Raw genomic sequence first — 23,773 nt, 5'->3', positions numbered from 1 at the left:
AAAACATTCCAGAAATGATAGGTACTAGAAAAAGTAATTGGTAGTGGTCGAGTATAAACTGGCAGCCTGCAGCACACCAGAGGTGATGCTCACCCCAGCACCACATTGCACGCACCACAGTTTGTGGCATTGCTCTCTCTGGGAGAAACAGTGGTCTGTTGTTTCAGAAGATCTCATTAGAGCTGATTACAGTAACCTGGATCTAAACCTCGTTAATGGTCTTCAGTATGGCAGCATTGACGGATTCTAGCTTTCTCATCTTAGTTTCACATCCTCTTCATTATTATAAGCACCAAAGGTATCCCGACCCTCTGTAGCTTTACAATTGTTGAGTGGGTCTTCAGTTTCCTTGAACCTCTGAACTCAATCTGTGCCTCTGGACTGTAGTAGGCATTCATATGGAGGGCATTAATGATGTCTCTGCACTTTCGTCCTTTCGATGACCGGTCATAATCCACAACTTCATATGTGAAGTCCACTAAGTGACAGAAGATATGATACAGACCGAAGTAGCACTTTAGCAAATCCCTCTGTTCAGCAGCAATGTCATTTAATGCACCAATGACCGAGATTTCATCTATGCTGCTGTGTTCTGTCTAATAATTTCTTGAAAGGGAATCAGTGTCCTTGTATGTGTCCTTTGTATACCATTCTGATGTCTGTAGTGTAGCAGGACATTTTATCAAATACCCTTGTCCACTATCAATATTCGTACCACCTAAAGATGATTGTGATAGCAGCTATTTGTTCCACAGTGTATAAAGAGGAGCACATACTGATACTGTGTGTGCCCTAGTCTGTGTTCGTACAGAGGGTGCATGCGCAGTAACAACAAGGGCAGTGGCGAGGAGTCGTACGATGCACAACGTTCACTTGCTGTATGAGGCTACGTGTGTGCTTTGGCACTCCGAGTTGGCAGTGTCATGGACAGCTTGGAGCAAGACGGCCGTGGACAATATCAGCAGGCACCCAGAAACAAATGTATCACTTGCATGTTAAAGAAATCTTCCGTGTACAACCTAAGGGTCAGATGTTTTAATGTTTGACGTTTGGTTTAACTACTTTGAGCTCTAATTATTGGGCTCTGTCATTGTGAGACTTGAAGACTCTAAAGAAAGAGAAATGCAAATGAGCGTTTGAAGTTAATTTATTAGCTTAAAGTAGTCGCATGGTCTAACATTTCAGTACTATCCATCAAGGATCAAAGGTCACAAGAAAAGTAAGTCTGAACACAGCAGTGGGACAGAGTAGTGAGACCACCAGAACAATTTCCATCAGCAAGTTTGTAACAGGTAACTGGCAGATCCAAAACGGTGAAAATGTACTATGCGTAGACAGCAGCTAAGTACACCACTTAGTAAAAAAACGTACTTCTTCACCCTATGTTGTACTTTTAAAGCCCCTGTGCCCATCTTGCCAGTCTACCTACCAGATCCTTCTGGCTAGTCAGGTAGCACAGAGGATGGTTAACTGTCACAATGGTGTGTGGTTTGCCAAATAAATGTGACCAGAACTTGTTGATGGCTAAAACAGGTTCAAGGTACTCTTTCTTGGTTGTACAGTAGTTCATGTTGGACTTTGAGATTAGTATGGATGCATAAGCATCAGTGACTGCCCTTATTTTCTCTGGTTTGGGACAGACTTCACTGCCATTATGTAGGTGCCCAAGATTTTTGTTTCATGGTTGGTGAAGAGGCAATGTCTAGGATTCAGGTGGAGACCTGCAGTCTGAACACACTTCAACACAGATTTCAGGGAACTTGGATGTTCTTCAAATGCCTTCGAAAAAATGATTATGTCACCCAGATAGCAAACACACATTGTCCTTTTAAAGTGTCAAAGCAGGTTGTCCATCATATGTTCAAAGATGGCTAGAGCATTACATAGTAACAATGGTATAGCTCTGAATTCAAAGAGGCCATCATGCAGAGTTTTCCTCCTCAGCATCGTCAACCTCAATTTGGCAGTAGGGCGCTTGCATGAACACAGCTGAGAGTTGAGAGCTGTAGTTGACATGGCAATACCATATGCCATCCTTCCTCACAAGGACCACAGGACAAGACCAAAGAATCTCTGAAGGTTCCATGATGTCACCTTACAGCATCATCTTCATTTCTTTCTGGATTATCAGTCATGCAGATGGAGACACTGAGTGCTGGCTTCTTGGCAGATGATCCTCAGTGTTGATATGGTGTTTTACCATGGGCCATCTGGTCTGTCTTTTATCCATTTCGGATTTGAAGGCATTCAACAATTGAGGTAAAATAGCCATATCTCACTGATGTTTCTCGGTCAGGCTAGGTCCTATTAGCAGTTAAATAGTAGTTTCCTCACTGCGTTTTCTGTAATGTGATGCTAATTTGTTCCTGTGAACACAGCTTTAGGGATGAGTTATGGCTGCTTGAGACAATTAGTGATACAATGTCCTCCTTGACCATCTACATTGCTTATCAGCACTGCTGGCTGGGCTGTAGAATTCTTTCGTGAGCACATGTGGCTTTTTTGCAATCACTAAGAGCTTCACAGTTTATTTGAGCATTTCAAATTGCAACTGGAAATCGTCTTGTTAATGATGGAAGGATAACGACGTTTTAATGGCAAACAACCACCCACGGCAATGTTGTTATTAGCTTCATTAATCTGGAGCTATGATCTTCCACAGTCTATGACTACTTGTTATGCCAGCACAAAGTCTCACGCTAGAATAACATTCTGACTACAGTCTGACAAAACGACAAATTTGAGGGGCTGTGTTCTGTTATAAGTCTTGTGGCACATGTTCCTATTGGCTGGATGCATTTCTCATTTGCGACTTTCAGGACAGTTGTTTTCATACCATGGAACATAATAATCTTTATCTGACCACTATAAGCACCCAACATTAGAGAAAAGGAAGCTCCTGAGCTGACTAGCGCCCGCACAGGTTGGGCATTGATGACACTATCAATGAGCTTTCCTGAGATCTTGGCGACTGCTGACCACGGAGAATTTGCATCTGTGGCAGTCTCCACTCCACAGGTGGTCATCTAGCTTGGTTTTCCTGAAATCAATGGCTAGGCAAATGGATTGTACCTCATTGTGGGAAGGGGAATTGGCTGTGGAGTGTCGGGGAGCAACCTTGTCCAGGTTATTATGGTGGAATTTGTCCCACAGTTCTACCATAATCATCTGAAGATGACTGATATGAATAGAACTGTTGTGAGGTTGAAGTAGGCTCCTTTCTCTGCAGTAGTTTACAAAGTGTCCAGGGCATCTACATTGGAAACACTGACATCTTTCCTCTGTCCTCCAAATGCCTGTTCTTCTGTGGGACATTCTGCTTGGCGTAAGGGCTGGCTGTACCTGTATTGGTTGAGTCTTGGGTTGTCATCTGATGGCTGCACCATAAGTCTGAGATGGGCTAGCTCATTCTTCCTAGTACATTCAGAGAGTGGTGGAGACTGGTTCTAAAGATTGATAATCTCTTCTTCAATATGTACTCCTGACGAATCAGATCAACATTCAAGGTTGATATCTCTTGTGTACTTGTCTGACATTGCTGGCTGCCTCACACTGCCATATCTCTTCTCTTACTATCTGGTGTATGAGAGAGGTGAGCACATAGTGGCATTCTACAATTAACATAGGGACCACAGTCGGCAGTCATACCTCTTTTATCCGAACCTCTTCTGTTACATTTCCTCAATTCACTGGCACCATTTGATGAATTACTCCATCACTATGACATTCTTTACCAGAATAGCTTGGTACATGTCTTCTGTGACTCCTTTCAACAATTGTGAGATTTTATTGAATCCTCTCATGTTAGGATTAACGATGTGGCACAGGGTCAAAATACTCTGTACATACAGGGTGTCAATTATTGACCTATATGGAAAAAACAATAAAAAATCTTAATTAGCTACAAACTATGTGGTGCACACACTTTATTCACTTATTCAACATGTAAACGTCACTACAGATATTCGGATTTAGGTTATGACATGTTTGATATGCCTGCCATCATTGGCGATGATGTGATTCAGACGAATAGCGAAATTCTGCAGGATGTGCGGAAGTGGCAGAACATCGATGCTGTTGATGACCTCCTGAATGGCTGTTTGTAGCTCAGCAATGGTTTTCAGTTATTGCTGTACACTATGTCTTTAATATAGCCATACCAAAAGGAGTATTGTGTTCAGATCTGAAGAATATGGTGGCCAATCGAAGCCTATGCCAGTGGCCTCTGGTACCCCAGAGCCTGAGTGTGGTCCCCAAAGTGCTTTTCCAGGACACGAAACACTCTCCTGCTTCGATGGGGTCGAGCTCCATCTTGCGTGAATCACACCTTGTCGAAATCAGGGTCACTTTGGATAATGGGGGTGAAATCATCTTCCAAAACCTTCACATACCATTTGGTAGTCAAAGTGTTATCAAGAAATGTCGTACAGATTATTTCATGACTGGAAATTGCACATCACACAGTCACCAGTTGAGGGTGAAGAGATTTCTTGATCGCGAAATTCGATTTCTCCATCTCCGAAACTTATTGACAAACCCATCCAAATAAAATTGGGCTTTGTCGCTAAACCAACATACTAATTCCCATCATGCCGTGCAGCCAACCATGCAGTTTGAAAGTCCTAATGCAAACTGTTCAAAAGTTATAATGAATTTGTTTCATACAGTTCAATAATTGTTACCCTGTATGTGTCATTTCCCCTTGACGTTGGGCCCTGTTCTTCCATTGTTGTTCCATAAGTGGACTTACTACTAATTGTAGCCAAACATTTTCTTCGATTTGGCCTGGAATTTATCCCATGTATTGAGCTTCTCTTCATTGTTCTCGAACCATTGCTGGGCTGAGCTGTCCGAGTAAAGGTATACATTTGCCAAACACAACATGTCATCCCACCTGTTATATCTGGCGACTTGTTCAAATCATTTCAGCCATTTTGTTAGATTCTGACCAGCATCTTCATTAAACATTGAGTGATGCCTGATGTGCAGCTGACTTTCTGCTGTTTTGGAATCCTTTTACCTGGAATATACAGATTTTAGGAACAATGTACTGTTTGTATTCCATTTCCTGTCCGTATAGGTGATAGTTTTTATATTGCCTAATTGGGGCCATGAAGATGTAGATGTTTTGAAGTACCTGGCATCTCCACCAAACAATGTCACGTTTAATCCATAATCAATTCCAAATCTGATGGCAGGATTGTCAATGAAGTTTAACACACAGACTGAAAGCAAATGTGAAGCTAACAGAACTGACCTCCTGGAAGGAGAGTGCAGCTATTTATACAAACATCGAATATTTCAGAATATACAAACATAAGGTATTTCAAGAATCTTCTACAAACGATAGAGACTAAATAACAAATAACTGCTGGTGGTTGATTTGAACTGGTGACACACTGCACAACAACCAGCAATGTTAAACCCTGCTCCAAACTACATGCACCACAGCTTGCAGCAGTATCAGCATAAGGCACACAATCAAGGCACGAACACACCCTGTTACCAAAGAGAACAAAGTGAAATGTCTGCAACACTTCAGTGATGAACAGCCATTGACAGCATTAAATACAAGATTACAATCTTTTGTATCATGAATCATATGGATACATCATACTGTTTGTGCTGCACACGCTCAAGGAAAAATACCATCATGTATTTGATTCACTTCTGAATGTACATTTTTAATAGCAGATACTATGTATCTAAAACAGAATCCTATTAAAACTTCAAATTTTACTTAATTTCTAATTCCAACATACCCAATGTGGGAGATTAAGAAAATTTGAATTAAGATCAACAGCTACTGAAGTTGAGAAATAATTAACATTGAAATGAATCTGAAATCTCGTCATAAGCTCAGTTGACATTTAAACAAGAAACAATTCAGTTATGTCCCAGATTCAAACAAGATTCTTATTATGTCACCAAACTTAGAAGATTGACATTAATATTCATATCATAACATCATAAATATTTTAACTACTACTTTTGAAAAAATTTCAACTTGGCATATCTAACAATTAATATCAATTTCTTGTACAGTTACATTTAAGTATGTTTATCTCCTAATAATCTGTCTCCCATGTGGTACAAAGCTTGAACTTCTGTCAATACAGCTTGTATAAGGGCTAAAGTTCCCTTTTTCAAATACAAATATTTTATCATTGGCAACTATACTTACCTAATTTAACAGCAGAAAGAGGGAAACAGTTCTTACCAACACTCATGTCAACACAGTATTACACTGGAATTTTTTCAGACTTATGCATCTAATGTTCCAATATGAGTGCCTCAAAATCTCACAAACTGTCTTTATGGGAATTGATGAAGGAATTGGAACAGCTGTTCATCCTTGCCTAGGATCTATTGAGTCTATGTTATGGCACTAGAATAGCAACCCCCCTCCCCCAAGTAACTGGAGACTATATTCTGTTGAAAACTTCACATTGTTTCAACATATGTGCTGTGCTGTTACTATTTGTGGTGCTATTCACATTCTGAATACACCACTCCACTCCATAAAGTGAATAGAGCATCTGATTAATGGAACAGGTATTGTAGTTAACTTTGGCTTTCATGGACTGACATTTCACATTTTGTAGCAGATAGGGTAAACTTTGCACATAACAGTAATGCACCCAAATGTGTAATATTTGAAACATTTCACTGGATATGGCATGAGTGGACAGACATTACATGTATATTCAGCTTTCAAGTACACAGGTAAAATCAACAAACACCACGATGTATATTAAGAAATAGTTTAAAACAGAAGATGGTAAATATGACAGGTGGTATCTAAAAAATTTGGTGCAACAGTTGTAATGTGAAATACTTCAGTCAGACTGCTAGATCTTTAAAGCTGAGGTACAAGGAACACTGGCATGCTTTTCAGCTTAATAATTTCCACAAGTCGGCCATAGCCAGGCATATACATGGAGCTGTCCACCCTTTGTTGGAAACTGAAGAACGCCTCTCAGTTTTGTACATAAGAGGATAAGGGCAGGAACTGGATGTACAGAAACAGTTTCAAATTATGACACATAGTGGGAAAAATGAAAAATACAGTAAATGAACAGATTACAGGAGAGACAAAAATTCTGTCTTAATATCAGTCTTGTTAGCTATTTTAATAATAGTAATACTGTTGATGTTCTGTGCACGGCGAGATTCAAACTCCTGAGCATATCTCTAGGGATGTGCATTATCTTTCATCATTCGTATCTCTTTGATATCCTGTGCTCAGTCACACTATTCAAGTGTCTGTGTCTCGGTGTGTCACCTTCGAGGCATATGGACCCTGCCTGCGAATAACTGATGATGTGATTTGCCTACACTAACGGACTGCATATACTGGTCCATTTAAATTTATTCTACCAACTGACAAATTATGCTGAGCCACATTTCAGGAAGAAGCAACCTAGAATTTTTAACATTTTCATCTTTATCAAATTTTTAAAATATTCTTGCAGAATCACCCTTGCACAGTCTGGTCACTTATGGATGGTATATCTGCAGTGACGAGAACACTATTGCCCAGTACATTTGAGGTTTCACTAATGCCTTCATAGATGGGCATCAATCCCCCCCAAACTCAGACCACAGTTTTCTTGTGCCCTATCATCACACCCCCCAGCCCTCCAACCACCCCAAGTTTCAGCTATAAAAGAAGCAGCCCCATCCTATTATCACGCAATAACATCCCAGACTGGAACAATGGAATGAACCCTTCACCAGGGCTTTAACTATGTATCATTGTGCCTGCTTGAGGAACATCCTTCCCCACAACTTCTCTCACCCCTACTGAAGTAATATTCTGCCGTCCATGCAATTAATGTAATATTCTCGTCCACTTACAAGCCACACCCACTCTCAACCCCTTGCCCCAAGGGGGCAATGTAACGGTGGAAGATACAGGTGCCAAACCTGTCCAATATACCCACACAACACATCCTTCTCCTGTCCAGTCACACAAGCTTATCCTATCCCATCACAGGCAGGGCCACCTGTGAAAGTAGTCATGGCATATACCAGATCTGCTGCAATTTCTGCATAGCATTTTATGTGGGAATGACCACCAACCAACTATCCACCCGAATGAACAGCCACACTGCGGTCAAGAACAGAGTTGACCTCAGCACAACATGCTCTCTCTCTCTCTCTCTCTCTCTCTCTCTCTCTCTCTCTCTCTGTGTGTGTGTGTGTGTGTGTGTGTGTGTGTGTGTGTGTGTGTGTGTGTTTTGCTCAAAAAAGAATTTGTCCAAAAGTTGACAAAGTTTTCCATCTTGTTTATGTGCCTGTTGATGATTCATTACCATTTTTATTTCGTATATCATTACATTTCCCATAGTAATACCCATCATATACCAGCGTGTTACGAAACCCTAAGAAACAATGGAGTATTCCATCAGTTTCTTTGCTCTCAAAAGATTTGTTAGTAGTTTTAATGTAGCAGCGTTTATCAAGTGTGGCATTATACAGACCCTCTATACTTTCCAGGGTACCTGTTAATAATCCTAATCCATTTTGGATATAAATGGGAGACAATACCACCTTCTCTTTCAACAACATTGCAAGATGCTTTTAATAGTTTCAACAATGAAACACTGTTTCAAAATCTAGCAGAGAATTCCAAGAGTTTCTGGTTGTATGCAAAGTACAACAGTTGCAAGACACAGTCAATGTCTTCACAATACAAATAAAGCGGAGTTAGTAAACATGGTTTTCTGAAATTTCTTCACCCAAGATGATGAAGTAAATATTCCAGAATTAGAATGAAGAATGGCTGCCACCAAGAGTAACTCACAAGTAGATAGCCTCAGAATAGCGAAGCAACTTAAATCACTTAATAAAGGCTAATTTGCAGTCCAGACTGTATACCAGTTACATTCCTTTCGAAGTACGCTGATGTAACTGCTCCATAAGCAACGTATCTACCTCTTGATTGACTAGAAAGTTTCACAGGTCATATCAATACACAAGAAATGAAATAAAAGTAATCTGCTCAATAAAGACCCATATCACTGATGTCAATTTGCAATAGGATTTTGGAACATATGCTGTGTTTGAACACTATAAATTATTTTGGGGGAAAACAAAATTATTGACACACAGTCAGCAAAGATTCAGATAATACTGCTCTTGTGAAATACAACTGGTTCTTTATTCATACTAAGTAATGATTGCTATCAACAGGGATCTCAAACTGATTCCATGTTTCTAGATTTTCAGAAGGCTTTTGACACTGTTTTCACAGGCAGCTTCTGATTGGCCTGTGGAGAACTGCCCAGTTATGTGACTGGATTTGTGATTTCCTGTTAAAAAAGGTCACAGTCCAAAGTAACTGATGGAAACTAATCAAGTATAACAGAAGTTATATCTGACATTCCCCAAGGAAGTTTATGGATCCTCTGCTGTCCCTACTCTACGTAAATGATCTAAGAGAGAATCCGAGCAGCTCTCTTAGATTGTCTGCAGATGATGCTGTCATTTATAGTCTAGTAAAGTCATCAAAAGATCAAAACGAATTGTAAAATGATTGAAACAAAATATCTGTATGGTGTGACAAGTGGTAATTGACTCAATACAATGAAAATTGTGAGGACATCCACTTCAGTAGTGAAAAGAACTCAAATTTTTGGTTACATGATAAATCAAACAAATTTAATGGCTGTCAATTCAACTAAATACCTAGTGGCTACAATTATGAACACTTTAAATTGGAATGATCACATAGAAAGTATTGTGGGTAGACGAACCAAAGACAGCATTTTATTGGCAGGCCAGTTGGAAGATGCAATAAATCTACTAAAGAGATTGCCTACATTACACTTGTCCATCCTCTTCTGAAGTATACTGTGCAGTACAGGATCCTTATGAGATAGGACTGAAACGACATGGAAAAAGTTCAAAGAAGGGCAGCTTGTTTTGTATTACTGCGAAAAAGAGATTAGTGTGTCATGGATACAATATGCGATTCGCGATCATTAAAACAAAGGCTTTTCTCAATGTGCTGAAATAGTTTCACCAAATATTTTAATCACCAACTTTCTCATCCAAAGGAGAAAATATTTTGTTGACTCCCACCTACACTGGGAGAAATGACCTTCGCAATAAATTAAGACAACTCCAGAATGAGATTTTCACTCTGCAGCGGAGTGTGCGCTGATATGAAACTTCCTGGCAGATTAAAACTGTGTGGCCGACCGAGACTCGAACTCGGGACCTTTGCCTTTCGCGGGCAAGTGCTCTACCATCTGAGCTACCAAAGCACGACTCACGCCCAGTACTCACAGCTTTACTTCTGCCAGTATCTTGTCTCCTACCTTCCAAACTTTACAGAAGCTCTCCTGCAAACCTTGCAGAACTAGCACTCCTGAAAGAAAGGATACTGCGGAGACATGGCTTAACCATATCAGCGCACACTCCGCTGCAGAGTGAAAATCTCATTCTGGAAACTTCCCCCAGGCTGTGGCTAAGCCATGTCTCCGCAGTATCCTTTCTTTCAGGAGTGCTAGTTCTGCAAGGTTCGCAGGAGAGCTTCTGTAAAGTTTGGAAGGTAGGAGACGAGATACTGGCAGAAGTAAAGCTGTGAGTACCGGGAATGAGTCGTGCTTCGGTAGCTCAGATGGTAGAGCACTTGCCCGCGAAAGGCAAAGGTCCCGAGTTCGAGTCTCGGTCGGGCACACAGTTTTAATCTGCCAGGAAGTTTCAATTAAGACAACTGTTTTTTCTATACGCTATTTAAGAGTGGAACAGCAGAGAAATAATCTGAAAGTGATTAAATGAACCCTCTGTCAAGCACTTAAGTGTGAACAGCAGAGTAGTAGTTGTTGTTGTGGTCTTCAGTCCTGAGACTGGTTTGATGCAGCTCTCCATGCTACTCTATCCTGTGCAAGCTTCTTCATCTCCCAGTACTTACTGCAACCTACATCCTTCTGAATCTGCTTAGTGTACTCATCTCTTGGTCTCCCTCTACGATTTTTACCCTCCACGCTGCCCTCCAAAGCTAAATTTGTGATCCCTTGATGCCTCAAAACATGTCCTACCAACCGGTCCCTTCTTCTTGTGAAGTTGTGCCACGAACTCCTCTTCTCCCCAATTATATTCAATACTTCTTCATTAGTTATGTGAGCTACCCATCTAATCTTCAGCATTCTTCTGTAGCACCCCATTTCGAAAGCTTCTATTCTCTTCTTGTCCAAACTATTTATCGTCCATGTTTCACTTCCATACACGGCTACACTCCATACAAACACTTTCAGAAATTTCTCTTCTTCAGAAACGCTTTCTCCTTGCCATTGCCAGTCTACATTTTATATACTCTCTACTTCGACCACCATCAGTTATTTTACTCCCTAAATAGCAAAACTCCTTTACTACTTTAAGTGTCTCATTTCCTAATCTAATTCCCTCAGCATCACCCGATTTAATTTGACTACATTCCATTATCCTCGTTTTGCTTTTGTTGATGTTCATCTTATATCCTCCTTTCAAGACACTGTCTATTCTGTTCAACTGCTCTTCCAAGGCCTTTGCTGTCTCTGACAGAATTACAATGTCATCGGACAACCTCAACGTTTTTATTTCTTCTCCATGGAGTTTAATACCGAATTATTCTTTTGTTTCCTTTACTGCTTGCTCAATATACAGATTGAATAACATTGGGGAGAGGCTACAACCCTGCCTCACTCCCTTCCCAACCACTGCTTCCCTTTCATGCCCCTCGACTCTTATAACTGCCATCCGGTTTCTGTACAAATTGTAAATAGCCTTTCGCTCCCTGTATTTTACCCCTGCCACCTTCAGAATTAGAAAGAGTATTCCAGTTAACCCCCCCCCATGAACCATGGACCTTGCCGTTGGTGGGGAGGCTTGCGTGCCTCAGCGATGCAGATAGCCGTACCGTAGGTGCAACCGCAACGGAGGGGTATCTGTTGAGAGGCCAGACAAACGTGTGGTTCCTGAAGAGGGGCAGCAGCCTTTTCAGTAGTTGCAAGGGCAACAGTCTGGATGATTGACTGATCTGGCCTTGTAACAATAACCAAAAGGGCCTTGCTGTGCTGGTACTGCGAACGGCTGAAAGCAAGGGGAAACTACAGCCGTAATTTTTCCCGAGGGCATGCAGCTTTACTGTATGATTACATGATGATGGCGTCCTCTTGGGTAAAATATTCCGGAGGTAAAATAGTCCCCCATTCGGATCTCCGGGCGGGGACCACTCAAGAGGATGTCGTTATCAGGAGAAAGAAAACTGGCGTTCTACGGATCGGAGCATGGAATGTCAGATCCCTTAATCGGGCAGGTAGGTTAGAAAATTTAAAAAGGGAAATGGATAGGTTGAAGTTAGATATAGTGGGAATTAGTGAAGTTCGGTGGCAGGAGGAACAAGACTTCTGGTCAGGTGACTACAGGGTTATAAACACAAAATCAAATAGGGGTAATGCAGGAGTAGGATTAATAATGAATAGGAAAATAGGAATGCGGGTAATCTTCTACAAACAGCATAGTGAACGCATTATTGTGGCCAAGATAGATACGAAGCCCACACCTACTACAGTAGTACAAGTTTATATGCCAACTAGCTCTGCAGATGACGAAGAAATTGAAGAAATGTATGATGAAATAAAAGAAATTATTCAGATTGTGAAGGGAGACGAAAATTTAATAGTCGTGGGTGACTGGAATTTGAGTGTAGGACAAGGGAGAGAAGGGAACATAGTAGGTGAACATGGATTGGGGGACAGAAATGAAAGAGGAAGCCACCTGGTAGAATTTTGCACAGAGCACAACATAATCATAACTAACACTTGGTTTAAGAATCATGACAGAAGATTGTATACATGGAAGAACCCTGGAGATACTAAAAGGTATCAGATAGATTATATAATGGTAAGACAGAGATTTAGGAACCAGGTTTTAAATTGTAAGACATTTCCAGGGGCAGATGTGGACTCTGACCACAATCTATTGGTTATGACCTGTAGATTAAAACTGAAGAAACTGCAAAAAGGTGGGAATTTAAGGAGATGGGACCTGGATAAACTAAAAGAACCAGAGGTTGTACAGAGATTCAGGGAGAGCATAAGGGAGCAATTGACAGGAATGGGGGAAATAAATACAGTAGAAGAAGAATGGGTAGCTTTGAGGGATGAAGTAGTGAAGGCAGCAGAGGATCAAGTAGGTAAAAAGACGAGGGCTAGTAGAAATCCTTGGGTAACAGAAGAAATATTGAATTTAATTGATGAAAGGAGAAAATATAAAAATGCAGTAAGTGAAACAGGCAAAAACGAATACAAACGTCTCAAAAATGAGATCGACAGGAAGTGCAAAATGGCTAAGCAGGGATGGCTAGAGGACAAATGTAAGGATGTAGAGGCCTATCTCACTAGGGGTACGATAGATGCCGCCTACAGGAAAATTAAAGAAACCTTTGGAGATAAGAGAACGACTTGTATGAATATCAAGAGCTCAGATGGAAACCCAGTTCTAAGCAAAGAAGGGAAAGCAGAAAGGTGGAAGGAGTATATAGAGGCTGTATACAAGGGCGATGTACTTGAGGACAATATTAAGGAAATGGAAGAGGATGTAGATGAAGATCAAATGGGAGATACGATACTGCGTGAAGAGTTTGACAGAGCACTGAAAGACCTGAGTCGAAACAACGCCCCCGGAGTAGACAATATTCCATTGGAACTACTGACGGCCGTGGGAGAGCCAGTCCTGACAAAACTCTACCATCTGTTTAGCAAGATGTATGAAACAGGCGAAATACCCTCAGACTTCAAGAAGAATATAATAATTCCAATCCCAAAGAAAGCAGGTGTTGACAGATGTGAAAATTACCGAACTATCAGCTTAATAAGTCACAGCTGCAAAATACTAACACGAATTCTTTACAGACGAATGGAAAAACTAGTAGAAGCCAACCTCGGGGAAGATCAGTTTGGATTCCGTAGAAACACTGGAACACGTGACGCAATACTGACCTTACGACTTATCTTAGAAGAAAGGTTAAGGAAAGGCAAACCTACGTTTCTAGCATTTGCAGACTTAGAGAAAGCTTTTGACAATGTTGACTGGAATACTCTCTTTCAAATTCTAAAGGTGGCAGGGGTAAAATACAGGGAGCGAAAGGCTATTTACAATTTGTACAGAAGCCAGATGGCAGTTATAAGAGTCGAGGGACATGAAAGGGAAGCAGTGGTTGGGAAGGGAGTAAGACAGGGTTGTAGCCTCTCCCCGATGTTGTTCAATCTGTATATTAAGCAAGCAGTAAAGGAAACAAAAGAAAAATTCGGAGTAGGTATTAAAATTCATGGAGGAGAAATAAAAACTTTGAGGTTCGCCGATGACATTGTAATTCTGTCAGAGACAGCAAAGGACTTGGAAGAGCAGTTGAATGGAATGGACAGTGTCTTGAAAGGAGGGTATAAGATGAACATCAACAAAAGCAAAACGAGGATAATGGAATGTAGTCTAATTAAGTCGGGTGATGCTGAGGGAATTAGATTAGGAAATGAGGCACTTAAAGTAGTAAAGGAGTTTTGCTATTTGGGGAGCAAAATAACTGATGATGGTCGAAGTAGAGAGGATATAAAATGTAGGCTGGCAATGGCAAGGAAAGCGTTTCTGAAGAAGAGAAATTTGTTAACATCCAGTATTGATTTAAGTGTCAGGAAGTCATTTCTGAAAGTATTCGTATGGAGTGTAGCCATGTATGGAAGTGAAACATGGACGATAAATAGTTTGGACAAGAAGAGAATAGAAGCTTTCGAAATGTGGTGCTACAGAAGAATGCTGAAGATTAGATGGGTAGATCACATAACTAATGAGGAAGTATTGAATAGAATTGGGGAGAAGAGAAGTTTGTGGCACAACTTGACCAGAAGAAGGGATCGGTTGGTAGGACATGTTCTGAGGCATCAAGGGATCACCAATTTAGTATTGGAGGGCAGCGCGGAGGGTAAAAATCGTAGGGGGAGACCAAGAGATGAATAAACTAAGCAGATTCAGAAGGATGTAGGTTGCAGTAGGTACTGGGAGATGAAAAAGCTTGCACAAGATAGAGTAGCATGGAGAGCTGCATCAAACCAGTCTCAGGACTGAAGACCACAACAACAACAACATTCCAGTTAACATTGTCAAAAGCTTTCTCTAAGTCTACAAATGCTAGAAATGTAGGTTTGCCTTTTCTTAATCTTTCTTCTAAGATAAGTCGTAAAGTTAGTATTGCCTCACGTGTTCCAATATTTCTACGGAATCCTAACTGATCGTCCCCTAGGTCAGCTTCTACCAGTTTTTCCAATCGTCTGTAAAGAATTCGTGTTAGTATTTTGCAGCTGTGACTTATTAAACTGACAGTTCGGTAATTTTCACATCTGTCATCATCTGCTTTCTTTGGGATTGGAATTATTATATTCTTCTTGAAGTCTGAGGGTATTTCACCTGTCTCATACATCTTGCTCACCAGATGGTAGAGTTTTGTCATGACTGGCTCTCCCAAGGTCGTCAGTAGTTCTAATGGAATGTTGTCTACTCCCGGGGCCTTGTTTCGACTCAGGTCTTTCAGTGCTCTGTCAAACTCTTCACGCAGTATCTTATCTCCCATTTTGTCTTCATCTACATCCTCTTCCATTACCATAATATTGTCCTCAAGTACATCACCCTTGTATAAACCCTCTATATACTCCTTCCACCTTTCTGCCTTCCCTTCTTTGCTTAGAACTGTGTTTCCATCTGAGCTCTTGATATTCATACAAGTGGTTCTCTTATCTCCAAAGGTCTCTTTAATTTTCCTGTAGGCAGTATCTATCTTACCCCTAGTGAGATAAACCTCTATATCCTTACATTTGTTCTCTAGCCATCCCTGCTTAGCCATTTTGCACTTCCTGTCGATCTCATTTTTGAAACGTTTGTGTTCCTTTTTGCCTGCTTCATTTACTGCATTTTTATATTTTCTCCTTTCATCAATTAAATTCAATATTTCTTCTGTTACCCAAGGATTTCTATTAGCCCTCGTCTTTTTACCTACACGATCCTCTGCTGCCTTCACTACTTCATCCCTCAGAGCTACCCATTCTTCTTCTACTGTATTTCTTTCCCCCATTCCTGTCAATTGTTCCCCTATGCTCTCCCTGAAACTCTCTACAACCTCTGGTTTAGTCAGATTATCCAGGTCCCATCTCCTTAAATTAACACCTTTTTGTAGTTTCTTCAGTTTTAATCTACAGCTCATAACCAATAGATTGTGGTCAGAGTCCACATATGCCCCAGGAAATGTCTTACAATTTAAAACCTGTCTTACCATTACATAATCTATCTGATACCTTTTAGTATCTCCAGGATTCTTCCAAGTACACAACCTTCTTTTATGATTCTTGAACCAAGTGTTAGCTATGATTAAGTTATGCTCTGTGAAAAATTCTACCAGACGGCTTCCTCTTTCATTTCTACCCCCCCAATCCATATTCACCTACTACGTTTCCTGCTCTCCCTTTTCCTACTCTCGAATTCCAGTCATCCATGACTATTAAATTTTCGCCTCCCTTCACTACCTGAATAATTTCTTTTATCTCATCATACATTTCATCAATTTCTTCATCATCTGCAGAGCTAGTTGGCATACAGACTTGTACTACTGTAGTAGGCATGGGCTTTGTGTCTATCTTGGCCACAATAATGCGTTCACTATGCTGTTTGTAGTAGCTTACCCGCACTCCTATTTTTTTTATTCATTATTAAACCTACTCCTGCATTACCCCCATTTGATTTTGGGTTTATAACCCTGTAGTCACCTGACCAGAAGTCTTGTTCCTCCTGCCACAGAACTTCACTAATTCCCACTATATCTAACTTTAACCTACCCATTTCCCTTTTTAAATTTTCTAACCTACCTGCCCGATTAAGGGATCTGACATTCCACGCTCCGATCCGTAGAACGCCAGTTTTCTTTCTCCTGATAACGACATCCTCTTGAGTAGTCCCCGCCTGGAGATCCGAATGGGGGACTATTTTACCTCTGGAATATTTTACCCAAGAGGACACCATCATCATTTAATCATACAGTAAAGCTGCATGCCCTCGGGAAAAATTACGGCTGTAGTTTCCCCTTGCTTTCAGCTGTTCGCAGTACCAGCACAGCAAGGCCGTTTTGGTTAATGTTGCAAGGCCAGGTCAGTCAATCATCCAGACTGTTGCCCCTGCAACTACTGAAAAGGCTGCTGCCCCTCTTCAGGAACCACACGTTTGTCTGGCCTCTCAACAGATACCCCTCCATTGTGGTTGCACCTACAGTATGGCCATCTGTATCGTTGAGGCACGCAAGCTTCCCCACCAATGGCAAGGTCCATGGTTCATTGGGAGGGGGGGGGGGGGGGGGGGAGGGTATAGCAGAGTAGGAATGTAGAAATCATGATACAAACAAAATTACTCTTTAAGAGTTCTTGAGTTTAAACTTGTTGTGTATTTGTACTATACTAAGACAGTAGTAATCATAAAGCGACATATCCAGATAAAATACAACATTTAGTATTGAAGACCATGGAATATCAAGCTACTACAAACCCAAAGAGATAATACTTATCATTGAACATAAATACATCAAATGTTGTGTGCTGTCACTGCAGTCATCACTGCAATGCCCAATCACTACACTCTTTCTGAAAGTGTGAGCAGTGGGCACCCTCCCAGGCTCTGTTTATTGAATCGTTGTTGATAAACACTGGCAGTCAACCCAAGCAGCCAGGAATGTCGATTGAAAGGTTCTACAGGTTGGTTGGTTTGTTTGTTTAAAAGAGGGGGAAGGGACCAAACTACAAGTTAATCGGTCCCTTGTTCCAAAGGAAATAATGCCACAAGGGCGAGAATAAGGCGATGAGAATTACAACACAAAACAGAATGGAAGGAAAAACCACAGCAACGACTGAAGGGCAACAAACACTTAAATGGACAAAGAGGACAAGAAAACCACAAAGACACAAGAAACAGGTAGAAGAGGTTAAAACAAGAAAGCAGGTTACCATGGCTAGCTGACCATGAGGATAAAAGGAAAAGCCAGCCACTCTGCAACACATTAAAACCTCCAGCCTGAAAGTACTAGGGTGTAGGACACACAGGGACAAAGGGCATGTGCTAAAACTTAGAGCAAATGATAAAACTCTCCCCCACGAATAAAACGTAAAACTAAGGCTGCCGTTGAGGCATTGTTGGCCAACACTGAAGGTAGGGTGCTGGGAAAGTTAAAAGTCCGCTGCAGAGCGGCTAAAAGTGGGCAGTCCAGCAAGAGATGGACGACCTTTATTCGTGAGCCACAGCGAAACTGAGGTGGGTCCTTGCGACGGAGGAGGTAACCATGCACCAGCCAAGTATGGCCAATGCGGAGCTGACAGGGAACCACAAAGTCCCTGTGAGAGGCACACACGGAAGTCTTCCACACATTCATAGTTTCCTTAATGGCTTGCAGCTTGTTGTGCATACTGAGGTTATGCCATTCTATCTCCCAAAGCCGCAAAACCTTGCGGCGTAATACTGAATGCAGGTCAGTTTCAGAGAAGCTGATCTCCGTAAGTGGTTTCCATGTAGCCTGTTTGGCCAGCCTGTTGGAAATTTCGTTGCCTGGGATTCCGAGGTGACCTGGGGTCCAGACAAACACCACTGAATGACTGGACAGTTCCAGGGCATAGATGGCTTCCTGGATGGTTGTTACCAAAGGATGATGAGGGTAGCACCAGTCGATAGCTTGTAGGCTGCTCAAGGAGTCAGTACACAGGAGAAATGACTCGCCTGGGCATGAGCAGATGTGCTCACGAGCACGAGATATGGCCGCCAGCTCTGCCGTGAGAACACTACAGCCATCTGGTAAGAAGTGCCGTTTTATATGTCCTCCATGAACATAGGCAAAGCCAACATGACCATCAGCCATCGAGCCATTGGTGTAAACCAGTTCCTGGCCCCAGTACGTGTCGAGAATCGAGAGGAAGTGACAGTGGAGAGTCACAGGGTTAACTGAGTCCTTAGGGCCATGTGAAAGGTCCAGTTGAAGCCACAGCCTAGGTGTACACCATGAAAGTGTTCGTGAATCAACCTTAAGTATAGGTGGCAAAGGAAAGGACTCCAGTTCGGAGAGAAGGGATCGGACACAAACTGCAATTGTAAGCCCTGACCTACGCCGCCGATCAGGGAGATTAACTGCCGTGGGCCGGAAAAGTAGACGGTAATGCAGATGCGCAGGAGAACTACAAATATGTGCAACATAACTGGAGAGCAATTGTGCACGCCTAACCTGCAATGGAGTGACTCCGGCCTCCACCAGGATGCTGATAGCCAGACTTGTCCTAAAAGCTCCTGTCGCTAGGTGAATGCCACAGTGGTACACTGGGATGAGTAAATACAATGCTGAGAGTGCTGCTGAACCATAAACCACACTCCCATAGTCAAGGCGGGATTGAACAAGGGCTCTGTAGAGCTGCAGCAGCGTAGAGCGATTTGCACCCCAGTTGGTGTTGCTCAGGCAGCGGAGAGCATTGAGGTGCTGCCAACACTTCCACTTAAGCTGATGGAGGTGAGGACGCCAAGTCAATTGGGCATTGAAAACCAGTCCTATGAATCGACATGTCTCCACTACGGTGAGTGGATCGTCATTAAGGTAAAATTCTGGTTCCGAGTTAACAGTATGACGCCAACAGAAGTGCATAACACACAACTTTGTGGCCGAAAACTGGAAACCATGGGCTAGAGCCCATGACTGCGCCTTGTGGATGGCGCTGTGTACATGCCGCTCTGCAACACCAGCACTGGTGGAGCAGTACGCAATGCAGAAGTTGTCTACGTACAGAGAAGGTGAGACGGAAGGCCTTACAGCTGCTGCTAGACCATTAATGGCCACTAAAAATAGAGATACACTCAATATGGAGCACTGCAGAGCCCCATTCTCCTGGATATGGGGGGGAACTATTGGAGGCACCAACTTGGACGCAGAAAGTACAAAGCGACAGGAAATTGTGGTTAAAAATCGGGAGCGGGCCTCGGAGACCCCATTCGTATAGTGTGGCAAGGAAATAATGTCGTCAGGTCGTGTCATACGCATTTCATGAATCAAAAAAGACAGCAGCCAGGTGTTCGGATGACTGACTCGAAGGACACAAGATTATCAGTGGTACAGTGATCCTGGTTGAAGCCGCCCTGACATGGAGCCAGTAGGACCCAACACAACCACTGACACACTATACATTCCAGCGGCTTACAAAGAATGTTGGTGAGGCTGATGGGCTAATCATCTGACTGTGGATCTGATCTGGCCCAGAAGCTGTGTTGGGACAATGTGTAAGGGCACTGATCAGCTCCCACTCTTTAAATGGGGCGTTATAGTGTTCACTGTGGTGTGTCACGAACAAGAGGACTTTCCTTTCCATCCACCATTTGGGGGTGCGAAAGGCCGGGGGGTAGTTCTCCGATGCAGAGGCTCAAGCATAGAGCTCAGCAAAGTGTTCAGCAATTGCGTTTGCGTAGGTAGATAACATGCCATTGATGTTAATGCCAGGAACACCTGTTGGTGTTTGGTGCCCAAAAAGACATCTGATCTTCGTCCAGACTTGGGAAAGTGACGTATGGCACCTAACGGTCCAGACATATCTGTCCCAACACTCCTGCTTCCATCTTTTGATAAGCTCGCGAACACAAGCACAGAGCCGCTTAAAGGCTGTGAAGTGCTCCAGGGAAGGGTACCACTTATGCTGAAGGAGAGCTCGCTGACACTCCTTAATTGCCTCAGCGACTTCCAGTGACCACCAAGGGACCGCCTTTCGCTGGGGGCACCCTAAAGAGCAAGGGATTGCGTATTTCCACCACAGTAACAACTGTTGTAGTCACCTGCTCAAGTATCACATCAATGTTACCATGTGGAGGAGAGAGTCGATGGTGACTGCAAAGGTGAAAGTTTCCCATTCTGCCTTGTTTAAAGCCCATATGGACAGGTGTCTGTGGGCCTGATGCCGGGGCAGTGACAGGAAGATGGGGAAGTTGTCACTACTACACAGGTGGTCATGTGCAATCCAGTGGATAGATGGAAGAAGTCCTGGAATGCAAATTGATAAATCTATGTCCGAGTAACTACCACAAGCCACAATGAAATGTGTGGCGGCCCCCGTATTTAAGAGACAGAGGTCGAATCAAGACAGTAAAGTTTCGACATCTCTGCCTCGGTCAGTAAGCTCAGTGCAACCCCACAAGGGGTTATGGGCATTAAAATCTCCCAAAAGTAGGAAAGGTTTACGGAGTATCAATCAGTGCAGCTAATACATTCAGGGTGTGAGGGTACTGATGTGTAGTATCTGTAAGTGGTTGTTCTTTGGAGGGCGACAATGCCCAGTGGCGGAGAGAGTCGCAAGCAGAAGCAGTTGTTGAGAGGCTGTGGAAGGTGTAGGCTGCGTGAGCCAAAGGCGGTTGCGTAGCGAAGTATTTATCTCTATGTTTAATAGCGGTGGCACACAGTTTGAATAATAGTGTGTTTATGTTTGTGCAGTGTGATAATGGAAATAAATTTTACCAGTTCTTAATGCGTCTCCATCAGTTAGTACCACATCATTGCATTTAACAATGAATGAAGTATCGATATACACGGTCAACTAAAACAAGAGGAATGTAACATAACAACCATTAATTAACCCATATAATCTCCAAGCAGACGGGAGCTTATAAGGGGTACTGCACCACTGGAGGAATATATACATTGCAGACAGTTATTTCCTGCGTCATCCTTATTCTGATAGTCATAGCTTCAAGAGGGGTTTGAAGGGTCAGTGTTTCACTACCGACTGAGTTTAGGACATAAATGCAAACTCCACCTGATACTCTATTATAGTCCCTACAGTTCCTGTAATATCCCTTATAGTCGCAGAGGGCAAGGGTCTGCATTTCCAGGAACCAGGTTTCCTGGAGGGCAATGCAGAAAGCAGGTATAAAGCTTAACACTTGCTGTATATCAGTCAGACAGAGGAAAAAACCGCTGCAATTGCACTGAAGGATGATGTCATAGTGAGACTGGGAAGGTGTGGAACATTCAATGAGGCAGTTTACGCTTCAGGGTTACCTGCTGCCACCGACTTATTGCCTGAGCAGTCTATATCCATTGTGTCTGAGGACCTGGCGAGATCTAGGTCCTCAGCGGATACCAGAATCTCCACCTTATCCCCAGACACAGAGCTTGGAGGCATCGGTAGTGTGGGTGCCACCACAATTTCCTTGGTCTTACGGGTCGTCTTTTTGGACTTTTCTCGCTGCTCCTTGGGTTTCTTTGGCTGGGAGGGCTTCACTGACTCAGTCTCTGGGACTGAGGATGATCGTGAAGCCCTATGACCAGCTGCTTTTGGGTACTTCAGCCACTGATGGGAGTCATCTTTCCCGTTAGCAGAAACCCAAGGGACCCCTTCCTGGTGAGAGGAACCGAAGAAGACTTATGCTTCTCCGGCTGAGAAGTAAGGACTGGACGATTGGGTAAGTGGTGCGGGAGCAACAGGCGGGGGAACTGACCACCTCCAAGAGGGCAGGTGTAGCCTTCTGGCTCTGAGAGCCAACCGGAATTCACGGAACTGATGGGGCTACAACTGTTCTCGTAGTGGTGGCATATGAGACGGTCACAGCCAGAGGATGTAGGCATTCATATTTTCTCCTAGGCTCAGTGTAGGTCAGTCGGTCCAGGGTCTTTTATTCCATGATTTTCCTCTCTTTCTGTAGAATCCTGCAGTCTGGCGAGCAAGGTGAATGATGCTCTCTGCAGTTAACAGCGATGGGAGGCGGGGCAGATGGATTATTGGGATGTGTTGGATGTCCACAATCTTGACATGTGACGCTGGAAGTACAGTGGGAAGACATAAGGCCAAACTTCCAGCACTTAAAGCACCGCATCAGGGGAGGGATGTAGGGCTTGATGTCACAGCGGTAGACCATCACCTTGACCTTCTTGGGGAAGGTGTCACCTGCGAAGGCCAAGATGAAGGCACCAGTGGAAACCTGATTATCCCTCGGACCCTGATGGACATGCTGCACGAAATGAACACCTCACTGTTCTAAACTGGCGCGCAGCTCGTCATCAGATTGCAAAAGGTCCCTATGGAATATAATACCCTGGACCATATTTCAGCTCTTATGGGGCGTGATGGTAACAGAAACATCCCCAACAGGTTACAAACGACTAAAGTCCGTGACTGGGCAGAGGATGCTGTTTTTATTAAGACTGACCCAGATCGAATTTTGGACAAGCTCTCTCTACCTCTCCAAACTCGTCCTCTAAATGCTCCACAAAAAACTGTGGCTTCATCGAAACAAAGAGTCCCCATCAGTTCTCATACATACAAGGTACCGGGGTGAATAAGGTTCGCTGCCATCCTTAGACTGGCGTTCATCCCATGGTGTGGCCAGGGAGGTTAATGATTTAGGGCCGTGCTTTTTTGCATTGTACTGAGACTTGTAACGCTTAGAGACTGCTGGTGTTTGATAACCAGCAAGTGATGATGTGATACACTTCATTGCGCGTCATCTGCCCTGCTGCCACCAACTCCGACCAGGGGACCTCACCACGGGTGCCACCCAGCCATGGCAAAGGCCACCTGGCAGGATGGCCATTGCAGGGAGTCCTGAAGCCCCAGAATGACGGGCATCTACTCCTTGGCATACGTGGGGAGTTAACGGTGCAGGCATCAGCAGAGAAATCCCTGTATTGTCAGGGGACAACAACCAACAGGGTATATGGCGGCCCCACCACAACGGACTGGCT

The 23,773-nt window shown here is 43.0% G+C and overlaps 1 protein-coding gene across 7 annotated transcripts in view; it reads right to left on the bottom strand.

The window, feature by feature from the left end:
- Window positions 1–23,773, bottom strand: part of LOC124787685 (inositol polyphosphate-5-phosphatase A) — a 330,769-nt gene that overhangs the window by 97,278 nt on the left and 209,718 nt on the right. The window lies entirely within an intron of this gene.

The sequence above is a fragment of the Schistocerca piceifrons genome, chromosome 3 (assembly GCF_021461385.2).
Source record: "Schistocerca piceifrons isolate TAMUIC-IGC-003096 chromosome 3, iqSchPice1.1, whole genome shotgun sequence".
NCBI lineage: Eukaryota > Metazoa > Arthropoda > Insecta > Orthoptera > Acrididae > Schistocerca > Schistocerca piceifrons.
This window is presented reverse-complemented; position numbering and strand designations above follow the sequence as displayed.